Here is a 14,237-nt window from a genome sequence, read left to right on the forward strand (position 1 = left end):
TTAATTTGCAGAGGGAGTTTTCCCTTAGCTATTGCAACTGTTCAGTTAGCTGCTGCATGTGGATGGGTCGGAGGAAGCCCTGCAAACATGGCTATCGGCTGGACCTTTGAACAGGCAGAAAGTGCAGATGCCTGGAAGCTGCATCACAGCCATCATGGTATGACTGCACATTAGTTTATCAAAAGAAATGGAGAAGGGATGGCATGTTATAAGACAGAAATAAATTAAGTAACTCCTAGATTCCAGTGTTTATTTTAAAAATAAAACTTCAAAATGTCCTTCATAAGTTATTTTAGACCTATTTTTTTCTCCAGAAAACACTTGGAGATTTAAGTGCAATATTTTCTGATTTAGATTACATTATAAGATGGTCTTGGAAATATTTGCTTCAATTCTTCTCCTAACACAGGGAGACTACAACAGTTCCCCAGCCAATTTTTAATGTTTTGTGCCCCTATTCACAGAACATCAACTATTGTCTTCTGATCTAATTAAAAAGTAATGTGATAATGCTGTAAATGCTGATACTGTAGGCATCAGACTTTATCATACTGAAAGTCTGCTAAGCTTTTTGCTTTGTGCAAGAGTAGGTTTTAAGAATTCTACCAGAATCACTAGGGAATGATCTCTGACATTTTATATCTATTTTCTCTTGCGTTTATGCAAATGTACTAATATACTAAGTCTTACTACTTATATTTCACATCAGCTCATCCTCATGCATTAGAACATTGTACCACATGCATTAGTTAAGAAGTTCTCTCCCTCCTCCCCACCTCCTGCCTCCTAACTAGCTTAAAGTGCATTTGATGCCTGTTTATTGGACTTCAGAACTACATATGAGTATTTCTACTTTTCTGGTTTGGAAGTCATCTAATTCAAAGTCTCTCTAATCCTTTACTATTGCAAACAATCCCAAGCCCTCCCTTCTGCACGCCATGGCACATATGATGTATAATCTTTAGTAATGCTTCTCTACTTTTCACGTTTCTGTTTAGTGTTTGAAAGGTCTAAGAGATTTCACCAGTCTCCTCAAGGAAGAGACTTGTTTGAAAAGTTTGAAAGGTCTAAGAGATTTCACCAGTCTCCTCAAGGAAAGCTAATTTCACTCTTACCTGCTCCTCTGAGGACTATCATCTACTGGCTGGATTTCATATACTACCAAGGAAATGCAGAACCTGTATCTATTCCAGTAATCAGAAGGCACCGTGACAACCAGTTTCCTTATTTGCAGTACAGATTGTATGGCTTTATGATCTCAAAACAGAACTCTTTTTTTGCCCTGCCACTTCACTCTTTTTCAGCTTTTTAGTTTGTTACTGCTTTGACTACTATTGCTGATCACCTGCAGTCTATCACTTGCTGCTTTGTCAAAGGGAAAATATCTACTGCTTGTTATTAAGATCAGAGTTTATCTAGAGTTTTTCTTCTCCCTGTAATATACCTCAAAGTTTCCATGTTCTTCTAGTTACTTTTGCATTTATCTGCCATTTGACTTTGAGAGCTTCACTGGCTAGTTTATTGTGTGGAATTTGTCATATTTTTCTTTTTAACTTCTTGTCGTGACTAATTATCATTTATCAGGTGCATTTGTATTTAGAAAGGAAGCATTTAAACAGACAAATAGGGTCAGTAACCATACTATTAGGGTACTGACACCCATTTGCACTTGGATCCTTTCAAATTTTGCTTCAAGAAAGAAACTTTAATCACTCCTCATCTCTTGCATTAATTCCCTCATTCTTTATTTAGTACAGTTCCTGTATGTTTTCTTTTGAACTTTTAAAATACTTTGGTCTCACAAATTTTCATGCCCAGTCTAATTTCTTTTCATTGTTCATTTCATGCACAATTCTTCAGCAAGTATTTTTGAGCAATCCTAGCAATTTGCAGAATACTAAATTTACCTATCTACATTTAGAACTCATTGCTACTTGCTTAATATTGTTTAGTTTTCTCTCTGGAACAGTGCTTCTTTCTCTCTTTGTTACTAATTCTTTGCTCTACATTGGGCTGACAAGTTTGACAAACTAAGGAAAGCTGCAGATAGCAGGGGAAAGCGTAGAGCAGTGAGAGGTGAATTAAGAAAGACAAGCTGCTATGAGCAGATATGTGATTATTAAGATTATAGTTAACGAGCAGAGAAAAATGTAGGGAACATCATGAAATTAGAAGAGTTATGAAAACCAGCTTGTTAGTATTTAATGAGGGAAATGGTTACAACCCTCACCTGTCCAATATGACTCTTTCCACTAATGTAATTGATAGGTTACATCAAGTTAGAACATCCCGCGTGCTATAAATTTCAGGAAAATATCTACTAATGTTTTTATATCCAATACTAGCCAATGTTTGCCAAACTGTTAAAAAAAATCATCAAAGTAAATTAGTAGAACTCTGTACAAACCTGTATCAATAGCTACTCAATTCTTTATGCTCTTGGTAATGGTTACATAATGTGTGTAAATCAAACTGGAGCGGTTGTATAAAGGTTGCTTTGACTAATTTCAGTGGTAACAACTTCAGAAGTCAGGATAAGGAAGGTTTTTTTAAATAAAATAAATAAAAACCAACACTAATTCTTACATTTATATTTCATCCATATCTATAAATAAGTTTGTTTGGCATATTCAGTGGAGGATCACATTTGAATGTGTGGGTGTTCCTAACTTTCAGTAGTTTAGGCTCCTGTAAATCTCTTCACCCCATATACTACTGCACCCTTATGTTTACTATTTAAATTATATACAAATTCAAAGATGTGAGAAAAGGAATCCTCAGTACCATTTGTGCTGAAATCTTTAGCAAATTCAGTTAATTGCAGTTCTCCCCTTGGACACAATACCTATTCCTTCTTAAATGTCCTTTAGACTCATATATAAATTCTCCAAGGAAGCTAAGAGTTCTTAAATACAAGGGTAAGTATTTATGCTTGCAGACTTACAAGGATAGATAATATTTGTAGTTTTTTTAGAAAATTTAGGAGAAACTATAAAGATATTATCAGGTTAAAATTGTTCATCCTCAACATTTCAACTAGAGTAGGTAAAACATCCAATATATCTTATTGAAAAATAAGCCTTAACATTTTTTGTATTTACACCTGACTTCCTAGTAAACAGGCATTTGTTTCTGAAGAGTTCTAGAAAGAAATTGCCTATATTCTTTGAATTCCAGACAAATTAAGTACTAGAATAACTTTACACTGTCTTGTGAAAGATACAGCAGAAATCTAGCTGTCTTCTTACTCAAAAACCCATCTCCCTTTTAAAAAGAAACAAAACCACTTGTCCTCCTCCCCTGCCCCTGCACAACAACTTGCCAAATAATTATGCTCAAACTTCTTAGTCTTCTGATGATAATAGTCATATTCTGATGATAGTCTTCTGCTTGTAAGTAGAAGTGACTAGCTCAGAACCCTTCTGGCTGTGTTGTACAACACTGTTAAACAACTAAAAGCAGTGATTAAAAACAATAATTGTGTTTTCTGTAACCAGAGATTTCTATTATCTGCTTCTAATTCAGCTACAAGGGGTGACAGAATCACACCCTAAGGGAAGAACAAAGAAAGAAAAACCTGATAACAGTGTCCTAGCTTAATTTCTAATATATTCTGCATTAATATTGCACAACTGTGGAATCCAAGTGTTAGACTGTAGCATATTAAAAAAAGGTTCTTTCAAACTCTCTGAACCATCAAAATATTGTCATTTAATTAGCAGGATTTTGGTTAGATCATATTCAGTTCAATATTTAGAAGTTCATATATCTCTGGCATACTATGTTTTACTATACAAAATAAAAGCTCAATATATGGATGCCTGCTGGATAGCTATGCACTAAGCCTCTGAGGTATCTCCTTTTTCATTCGCAGTTTATTTAACCACATTTCTGCAATTGCCCAATTCATTACTAGTAAACAGGAGCTGTTTGAATCTCCAGATTCTGATTCTAATTCCACTAGCTTTTCTCAGCCCTCAGTAGAGCACCAATTCCATCATCTTTTCTGACTTCAGAAAAAGTCTGTTTTTGAAATCATTTCAATCAGAATTTATTCCTTATTTGGAGAGTTTGCTGTAACCAGATCCTCTCCATCCTTCATGTGTGAGATTCTTGTACAATTCCCTGTGTGTGGATGTTCTATTTTTTCTGACTGTCATCTCTTGTTATTAATTGGATGGTTTCTTTCACATAACTGGTACTAACACTGGGGAGTCAGTTGCATCCTGAATTTCTGTCTGTCTTCCTCCATTTCTCAAGATCTTCTCCATATTTTTTCTCTCCCCTGGAGGTGGAAATACTTTCCACTCAAACTGTGCTTCCTCACAGTTCCTCAGGGGCTGTTCAAGGCTCTTCAGCATCAGTCAGAGATGGGAAATAGACCCCTTTATTTCCTTCATTTGCTGCTATGCTGAACACTATGAAAATGTCCAGTTTCTCTAATATTCTTTATTGAGATTGCCTCAGTTTTAAGTTTTATGAACACAAGACCTGTACCACATGTATTTCACTGTATTCAATTCAGAATCAGAAGTAAAAAACTCAGTAAAACCGTAGGCAAAATTTCAGAACTGCTTGGGATGCTTAAATAAACCCCTCTTGCAATGTAAAATATACTGGGGAAATGATTAAGGCTGGACAAAAATTTAAACTGTATCTTGAAATCCACCATTGCTTTCCTGAAAGCTGTTGTAAACTTTAATTGGTGGCTACATGCTAAAAAGGCAGAACATCTGTTTCATTTATGAAAAAAAGTCACATGCATAACAAAAGGCTGTTAAAAAAGAAATGGTTACTATATCATCCCAGTTTCTGGAACTTTTTTTAATTCCACACTGAAAATTCAGAAAAAATTGTATTTCATTGTAAAACTAAAAGCTGATGTTGAATTTCCTGTTACCTGACCAGTGAATCACAGCTTTTAGTTGCAAAGATAAAAACCCCTCAAGTTTTCAGTAAGAGTCCCAAAACCAAACAGGTTATTTGTCAATGTGAAACACAGATTATGGACCTCTACCATAGCATCCTGGCAAAGTGCTTCCACTAGAAGCTTAATCCTAAATAGCCATAAAAGCTGAACAAGAGATTTTCCTTGTCAGCCAGGAAAAAGTTTCTTCAGTATTTCCTTAGTCACTATTCCACTGTAATTCACTGCAATCAATTCTTTTCTGTCCTTTGCACTCTCTTTCTGATTTGTTGTTGTGCAAAGAGAAATGGGATATTGGAGGGAGAGGATTTTTTAGAAAAATTTGATCAAAATTACTCAGAGCTAAGGAATACATAAATTAGAGAAAAAAAACACTTTCAGAATATACCAGAATCTAAGTAGTAATAAACCAAGGACAAATTACTATTGACCAAAGTGATACATTTTACAAATCTGTGGAGTGCCATATCAAAAAAAGCTTGTATATTTAATGGTAAAACTAAGTAAAATATCTGAATATTGACTCAGATATCATTAAAAAACCAAACAAACTTTGAAAAAGAAATAGTGAGCAAGGCCTGGAAGATATCTATCTGATAGCTGGATATGATTGGGTAAGAGCTAGCCTTAGTATCACCAGAGCCTATCAAGCCTGATTTCCAGATTTTTTTTTCCCCGAACGTATGATTTTTCATCTTAGCTAATTACAGCAGCTGAAGTCTGTGCTATACCAGGCATTAAAGAATCCACACAGGAGAGATGTTTTCACCGAGAGGTAGATTGTCAAATATTCAATAAGGCATAAGCGGTTAGGAGTTTCTCTTGTGATCCAAATATTGACAACAGATCTCCCCTGTGTGGTTTCTCTGATGTATAATAACAGTTGAGCTCTTCACACTGCATTATCTCCTGCAGTTAATATACTAATAAAGCCTCTAGTCTCTGCCTGAAGTCTTACATTTATGAAATTTGTAGTAATTTAACATCTCTGAAACTCATGAGATTTGTTGGCAGTTACCTCTGGGTTCAGAAGTTACTAGGAGGGATTAACAGACCTCTAGTCACACAAACCTTTAACTCATACATACTGAACAAGGCTGAGAATGCTCATTTTCTGAGAAAACCAGGCTAAAGAAAAGCACACATGGTTGAATCTTTTAGAATTCTTTGAATGTACAAGGTTAGTGAGATCCTGTGAGTATAACTTAGGTAGACTTCACAATCTTGTCAAAGACTTGACAAGACTCCAATCAGGACTCTGAGAAACGAAGTAAACATGAATGGAAAGGCCAAGTACAGTTATGGATAAAAATCTACCTAGAGGACAAAAAAGAAGAAAAGTTTCATTGTCAGAAATGATTAATTGTTGTGCTTCATACAAGAACTGTCCCTGGAAAGCAAGTGAGCAAAGAGACAATAAATCTGCAAATCGTACAATATTATTTAGACTAATCAGGAGCAGAAGGAGCTGTGACAAGATCCAGAAAGCTGTAACCCATCAGGACAATGGGCAACTTAATAAGCAGATGAAATGTGATATTACCAAAAGCAAGGTGGAGTACGTAAGAAAGAAAAATCCAAATCTTCTCAAAAAATGCCAGTCATAACCAAAAGAGCTGGAGTATCAAATCAGAAACAGTGTACAAGTCAATATTTCAGTCTTATCTGAGCTTTTGGTTACTTTGCTTTTAAAAAGGTGCTTCATAATGAAAGCTCAAGAAGAGTGAAAATACTGAAGCCATAGGGGAAAAATGCCATATGAAAGGAGGCTGAAAAGTTAGGGTTATTTGCTTTAGAAAAGAGATGAATAAGAGAGAACACAAGGAAAACCTACAATATAATCAATGACAGACAAGGTGGAGTCAGCATATTTATCCCCTTGTTTCATAACACAAGAGCATCGGGACATTCGATTTAGTTCAAAGGTGGAAACCTGAAAGACTATATATACTTTTTCATATAAAATGTAGTTAAACTGTGACACTTCTGCTTTCAATTTAGGTTGAAACTGTTTTTCATTTAGGTTAAATTTAGTGAGATTCAAAGAGAAGTTTAGTATTTACATGATGATCAGGTTAGAGTCCTCCAAATTAGTGACAAATAAAACTTCAGAAGTTAAATTCTACCTTTTCTGGTTTTTATGCTTAAATCAGTCTCTAAAAATTAGAAAGCAGCAGGTGACCTGTGTAAGGGGGCAGATTATGCCATACATATGCCAACTGCAGATTGCTTAACTCAGTCCCTCAAGCTTCTTAGTCTTGTTGTTGCTAAACATAAATTACTATATAAAATGACCACTGGGTAATCCAGTATGGCATTTAGTTTGTTTCTCTGTTTCTATGTAGTCTAATTAAATATGCAGGTTCTAATGTACAATTAGATGTTTTTACAATGTTTTTTGTGACATTGCATTATAGCTCAAATCAGAATGCAGCTCATAGTGAATTAAAAAACGAATAAGAAATGGAGGTAGTTACAAATGCAATCTGAAGTACATGAACAACCACTTTATTTAGCTAGGAAAAATCTAACGGATGCCTGAGCAAGCTTCCCAAAGGAACAAACAAGCAATTAAAAAGTCAAAATCACAAAAATGTCAGTGGTTATTTTGGCTCTCTTCCCCATCAGGAGTACTCATTAAATAAACATAAGTCTTTTTATATTTCTGTGGTTTTGCCTTTTCCTTGAGTGCTTATTGTTCCTTTGGGTTTTTGGTTTTGTTTGATATTGCTTTCTCCTACATTTTACATTATAACCTGGTTATAAGGAATATAAATTGTAAACTAGTCTTACCAGATGTCGGAATTACAGTTGCGTGAAAAAGGTCCCAGGCCAGAGAAGCTTATAAAAATAAGCTTATTGTGAATAATTTTTTTTTTTTTTACTGAGATAATATAACAATGAGAGGACAAGAAAATCAGCTAGAATTCTGAAAAGGACTTAGGTGCCTGTTCTATTAATTTCACAAAGCATCAAGTTCTCAGTGCTGGTCTTTGTCAGTCTCTCCATTAATTCTAAGTAGTCCACTAAGTTCTTGGTTCTAGAATTGATCCATTAAATAATAGGTACCACAACATCAGGAAGGTCACCATTTTTCTGGAAATGACTGTGTCTCATATCACAGAAGAAGAAGACATAGTAGAAAGAAATATTGTATTAATCTATTTCTACTATAAAAAAAATCTAATTCTTAAATAGCATGAAGAAGTCTAATTCTTCGCATTCACCAACAGAGGGAATAATATTAAGTACTTGCTCTACAAAACTAACTATTGTATTTAAGAGTTCTTTTATAAAAGTGGTAATGTATATATGGTTTAAAATACAGTAAATAAAAATGTACACTTTGATCTGAAATCCAGAAGTGGGAAGGTCATTTATTATTATGGAGTCTAGATAACTATTCATCACATACATTGAATGACAGGCATTATTGATTAAGCATATTATGATATTAAATCATATATTAGTCTTTGATTCTGTACAGAAAGAATGTTAATGTGAATATGAACCATGGAGGAATGAGGTTATTCTTAGCTACATTAAAGGAAATATTATTGGTGTTGTTTGGGTTTTAGGAAAACATTTGAAATGAGTAAAGCTCCACCTGCATCATTGTTTAAGCTGACAACGGATTTTGGAGAAATTCTTGCTATAATTATTTACTACGTTTCTTCCATCTTCTCTCCAGCACTTAGTGTCAACTATTGTCAGAAAGAGAATATCAAAATGTATGAATTGCTAGATTTTGTTAGCTGTAGCTTTTATTATGTTCCCTGTCATGGAATATTTGAAAATATCCATTTTGCTGGAAAATCACTGAGTTTTTCCGTGCAGAGTCAAACTGATTTTTTCTGAACTCAGAAAACTTTTTAGTCATTAATTAGAACTTCTAACATGCTTTTAAATACCCCATAAAATTCTGTTAATCTTAAAGCAGGACACCTGGTCCCATTCAAGGTTCAGCTGAATATTTGGCAGGCAACTTGTATCAGTGATCTTCTTTTTAAAAGCAATCCTGTCACTGTCTCAGTAATGTTATATCAGTCTGGCAGTGTTTCCTCCTCTTTCTCTTTTTAGTTTCATTAACTCCTGGCAGTAGCCAAACTTGTTCATAAATGAAAATGAGAAGAGAAGACCTTGATGAGGTTCATTATCTCTGAAAGTGATAATTATGTTATGATCAGAGGACAAGATGTTGATGCAGCAATTTTTGATAGGTGGAGCCTCAAGCATAAAATTATATACCCAGTAACAAATGTCCGTGGCAATAGCTTGGAACAAAGCGGAGAGTGAATAGTAGCATTTCTGTAAAGAAAAATTGTGGTGGAAGAGGCTCAGTGGAGGCATAATGGGCAAAAAAAGAATACATAAAATAGGTTGGAAAGATTGTTGGTTTCTGTTGGTAGTGTCACTGGAAATTAAAAGAAAGCTCAAGTGCCGTCAGGACAAGATATCCATTAAAACAAATGGTAAAAACTAAAAATGAGATTAGCTCTCATGAGCTCAGAGCACTTTATGATCCCTGAAAATGATACCAATTTTAGTCTCAGGAACAAGAAAGTACAGAAGAAATTTTACTTTAGGTAATGATACTTTGGTTTGGGACAGTGTACTGGTATTATAAAAAAACTGGTTAAATAAAATTAATTTATGTTAAAAACAGCAATACAGCAAGACTCCTGAGTCAGAAAGTTGTGATTAACTTGCCTCATCTTGTGTAAACCTGTAGAAATGTTGCCATTACTGTTAAGGAGAGCAGGCTAGAATTATTATTTAAATCCCACTAAAGACATTTGGGTCTACTTCTGGCTGCCCCAGCTTGCTGTCTAGGCTCCCTCAATAATTAATGGAGAAAAGTAAGCATCTCTGGAGGACAATTAACACCACCTGTATTAGGCTCAGTCTTTGGAGGGAATTAATCAGTCTGTGGAGGCATATTGTAGTCTGACTGCTATAAAGACAGCCTAGATGTCTGGTTTAGACAGCACAAAATTTTTGAATACTTAAAGTTAATTTTTGTCATTTTCACCCTTGAACTTGAGCATGTGGTTTGGATGAAGTGAGTTTAGCCATATAATCCAAGCCAAATATATTTTAGGGATTTTGCTGAATCAAAGCTTTGAAAAGTGAAACGAGTCACGTGTTTTTTGCAGCATAGCAACACAAGCTTCAGTGAGGACTCCACATAGATTATACAGCCAAATATTATACGGCATAGGAAGAAGCACTACACAAACAGCTAAAATGAATAATTCAGGGGAAAGCTATCCATACCTTTTATCTCAGCATGGCCCCTCCTTTCATTCCCACAACCATTTTATAGACTGTGGATTTATTCCTTGCCAATCAAAATATTCCCAGTGGACTCTCAAAGGGCTTGATGGCTTAGACTCATTTCAGATGTACGTCTGTTGAAGTCAAGCAACTCAAGGGTGGAGTCTGGGTCTAGATTAGACACAGAATGACCTTCTGAGGACAATTCTGACCAATAGTTTTTAAAGAAATTTGGACAGAAAGGGCCAAAAGTAAATGCATTAAAGGAATATATTAAGGAGTAATCATGAATTAGTTAATTCACAGACTATATAAACAAGATAGAAAGTATTTGCTGAGAAATACAGTTTGATTTTAATTTATTTTCTCCTCCTTTGGAGTTTACTTCTGTCCTTATTACAGATATTCAAATGTTGAATGGGAATCTGTAAGCTGAGTAAATCAGAATCTCCTTTGAAAAATTTGACACAAAAAATATGAATATAAAAGCACTACTTGCCTTGTGCTTTATTTAGTTTATTCAATTGTTTACTATAGAAAGAAATAATTAAAGCATGAAAATACACTGTATTTCATTTGTGATTGTGTTGTCAAAATGTCTGTGCTTTTTAGGAGAGCTCTTTTAGTTACTCCTAAAATAGTTATTTTGAAATCTAATAACTGAGATCCTAAAAGATATGGTGTAACTATTCTCTCTTCAAAAATTTGAACTGTTGAATTTTTTTGGATCCTACTGTATCCATTCTCTCTCACTGCGCTTTTTAAAGAGGTTTTTTAAAGATACATTTTTCAAATGTGTCCTTGTATTTTAGGAGCTGAATGTATATTTTTGAAAATCCTACAGATTTTAGAAAGCTGACATTCAGATTTGGTGTGTATTTAGGAACGCACAGTGGCACATGGAAGTCAAGGCATTGGAAATCAGTATGGTTTATGCATAGACTTTTAAAAAAAATTTCACTCAGCACAAGACTGAATGTTTAATGGTATAACTATCTTTTAAAAAATTTCCTTCAAGTTTCACTGAGAAATCTGCAAACAGCTGCCATGAAAAGAAGGAATGAAAGAGGCAACGAGAGGACTCATACAGTTAAACTTTTCACATGTTTATTTTGGTCCTGTTTTCTCTCTTTTTTTTTTTTTTTTTTTTTTGCGTTTGCTGTTAGATGCACAGTTATGGTAAAGGATACCTGCTCTGTTGGTTATCTTTTTAACTCCAAAGTCTGCTTTTGCAAGTGCAGTGTTAAGGTGCCATTCTTTAAACTGGTAATCAGCACTGTTCTACAAGTGTCTGACTGTTTCTACCATGTAAAATGTTCCCCCCGCAGTACAATTTTAAAACCAGATTATGGTCACTATAATGAAATCAGGGAAACTATAATTTCATGAACTTATTTTTCACCAGCTCAGACAGAGACTCTTTTCATCTGTGGAATGAAGTGTCTGTAAATAAAAGGTAGTAAGAATAAAAATGTTCTATAACTGCATATATATATATAACTGTATTGTTAAATACACTGTGTTTCTATCTTTTTGTGAGATGCAAAAAGCACGTGCATAGTAAACTGTGACCTCTTGAATGAAGGCACAACACTTGCTGTGTACTTGCTTGTGGTCTACCACATTGGAGCATAATTCTGTACAGGGAAGTTATCTTTTAGAAAAAATTTTTTGAAAAAGAGAAATGAGAGAACAATAAATAGCAATGATAGTAATAAGTACCAAGCTTACTCATGTAATGGCTGCAAATATCTAGTGGATGTTTGAGCTTACTCACGGTTGCAAATATCTAGTGGATGCTTCTTCCTGATGAGAATCAAACAATGAATAATGATTTGAGCTTTGACAGTTTCACAACATAGTCAGAAAACAGGTTCACCTGGGGCAAACTGGGAGAAAAGACATGTGACATTATATGAGCAGACTATACCAGAGAAAAAACTTCAGCTGAGTAGCTCAGTCTCTTCTTTCCACACATAATAAATTCCACGTTATGGTTGAAAGGAGGATAATACTCCATGTCTTCTACCAAAGCAAATGCAGGACATTTGATGTGTTATTCCAAATTGTCACTGACTTTCCCTAGATAGTAAAGAATATTTCTAATGTCTGTCTTTTGTAAGGGGCTAGTTCTACCTACAAAATATTGGCTTGGTTTCTTTTTTGTTATCTTATTAATTTACATAATAATGCTTGCTTGGACTCCTTTTAATCCATATAAACTATTTTGAATGTACATGGGATATGAATTGTCTTTATTTTGTAAGCAAAATACAATCATCAGTTGTTTGATAAAAATGAAAGTTTTTGGTTTGGTTTTTTTTTTTTTTTCTTCTCCTGTCAAGAAGTCCCTGTAAATAGAATTTAGTTGCAGAGGAAGGAATAGTGCTAAGTGACAGCTTCCACTGATACTATAAAACCATAAATCAGGTAAAGAAACATACCAAAAATACCTTTAAAATTATATGCTCAAATAACAATTAAAGCTAGTGGTGTTTCAATATCTAAAAAGGTAAACAGACTGGCCAATAAGGTGTACAGCCTGGGTGACAATCCTGGGCAAGTAATAGAAGAGCTGATATAGTACTCGATTAATAGAAAAGTAGAGGCAGGTACAGTAGTTAATGATAATGAAATGTGTTTTTGGAAAATATATACTGTCAGGTTAATCTGATATTCCCTCCCCACCCCCCATAAGATTATAAACCAATTGATAAAAAGTAATTATCAGTAAGGCATTTGTCTTGTTTCTGCATGACATTTTGATTAACAAAGTAGAATGATACAAAGTTAACATGACATGCATTGAAGCTGACTAACCAGCAGTCAAAACAGAATGGTAATTGTCGCTGAGGGGGTCGATTCCAGTTGGGTCTCACAAAGATTGATTCCTGGGCTCATTCTGTTTAGCATTTTAAGTAATGGAAAAAACAATAAAATCAGTACTGACAAAGTTGGCAGATGACAAAAAAGATTGAGAGAATGATAAAAAATGGGTACGATCAGTCATGGAGTATGAGCAAACAGTATGTGCTTTAGTATAGCCAAATGAAACGCTATATATATGGAAAAAAGTATGTAGCTCAAAATTAAAGGAGACTGTCTATGGAATCCTACTGTCTGTGGTGTCAAAAAAGTTAAATTAGATTGTTATAGAAGCTTTTATAATTTTTGAATGTATAAAACCAGAGAGGGGTAGGCTAAAAAATCCAGATAATAGAATAGCTAGAATAGCTCTTTACTGTCCTACTGTGAAAGAAGGTGAATTGGGCTCACCTCTGCTCTTAAACCAGAATTATTATGGGGAGACTCGCAGTAAGCAGTCTAATTCCATTAGGCTGTGGAGGAAAGCATGCTTCAGGTAGCAGAAGAGGCTGTATAAACTTTGGGACTCTGAGGGCTCTGATTTAATTTCTTTTCTTCTTAGCTTCATTACCACTCCATGTCTTCCTTTCTCTCCCTTTTTCTGTCTCTCTGTCTCATCTCCTTTCATTTTTCCTTCCATTTATCTAACCTTAAAAACTGTGGGAGTTACATGCTGTTTGCTACTACTACTGTTTCCATTCTTATTTTCATTCATTCTTGTATTTTGCTTCTTATTCCCAGCAAAATGCTGTGTTGACCTTTTTCGTGTCTTTGGAATGACACCACCAACTATTCCATGACTGAACAACATCTAGCTCAATTCTTAGCAGCTCTTTTGATACTGCAGGACTATAAACCAGTTTCTAATCATAAAAGCATTGAAAGAAATTATACTGCCACCCACTCCATTTTATTCCTGAATGTGTTCAATTGCTTTTGGATTTTCACAGAAAATCAAGTTTTCGGAATCATTTAACTCCTCCAAATACTACTATGTTTATCTGTAGCACTCTAATGAACCTTCAGGTCTCTGAAATGAAAAAGGCTACAATATGGGAACTGTATTTAGTCCAAATTCAACCAGTTGTAACTATGCTTTTGATGCTTCCAGCACTGGTTTTCAAATTCCACCCATATTTTATCATCTTGAAGGCTTGTCAGTCACCAG

The sequence above is a fragment of the Pelecanus crispus genome, chromosome 4, assembly GCF_030463565.1.
Source record: "Pelecanus crispus isolate bPelCri1 chromosome 4, bPelCri1.pri, whole genome shotgun sequence".
Classification (NCBI taxonomy): Eukaryota; Metazoa; Chordata; class Aves; order Pelecaniformes; family Pelecanidae; genus Pelecanus; species Pelecanus crispus.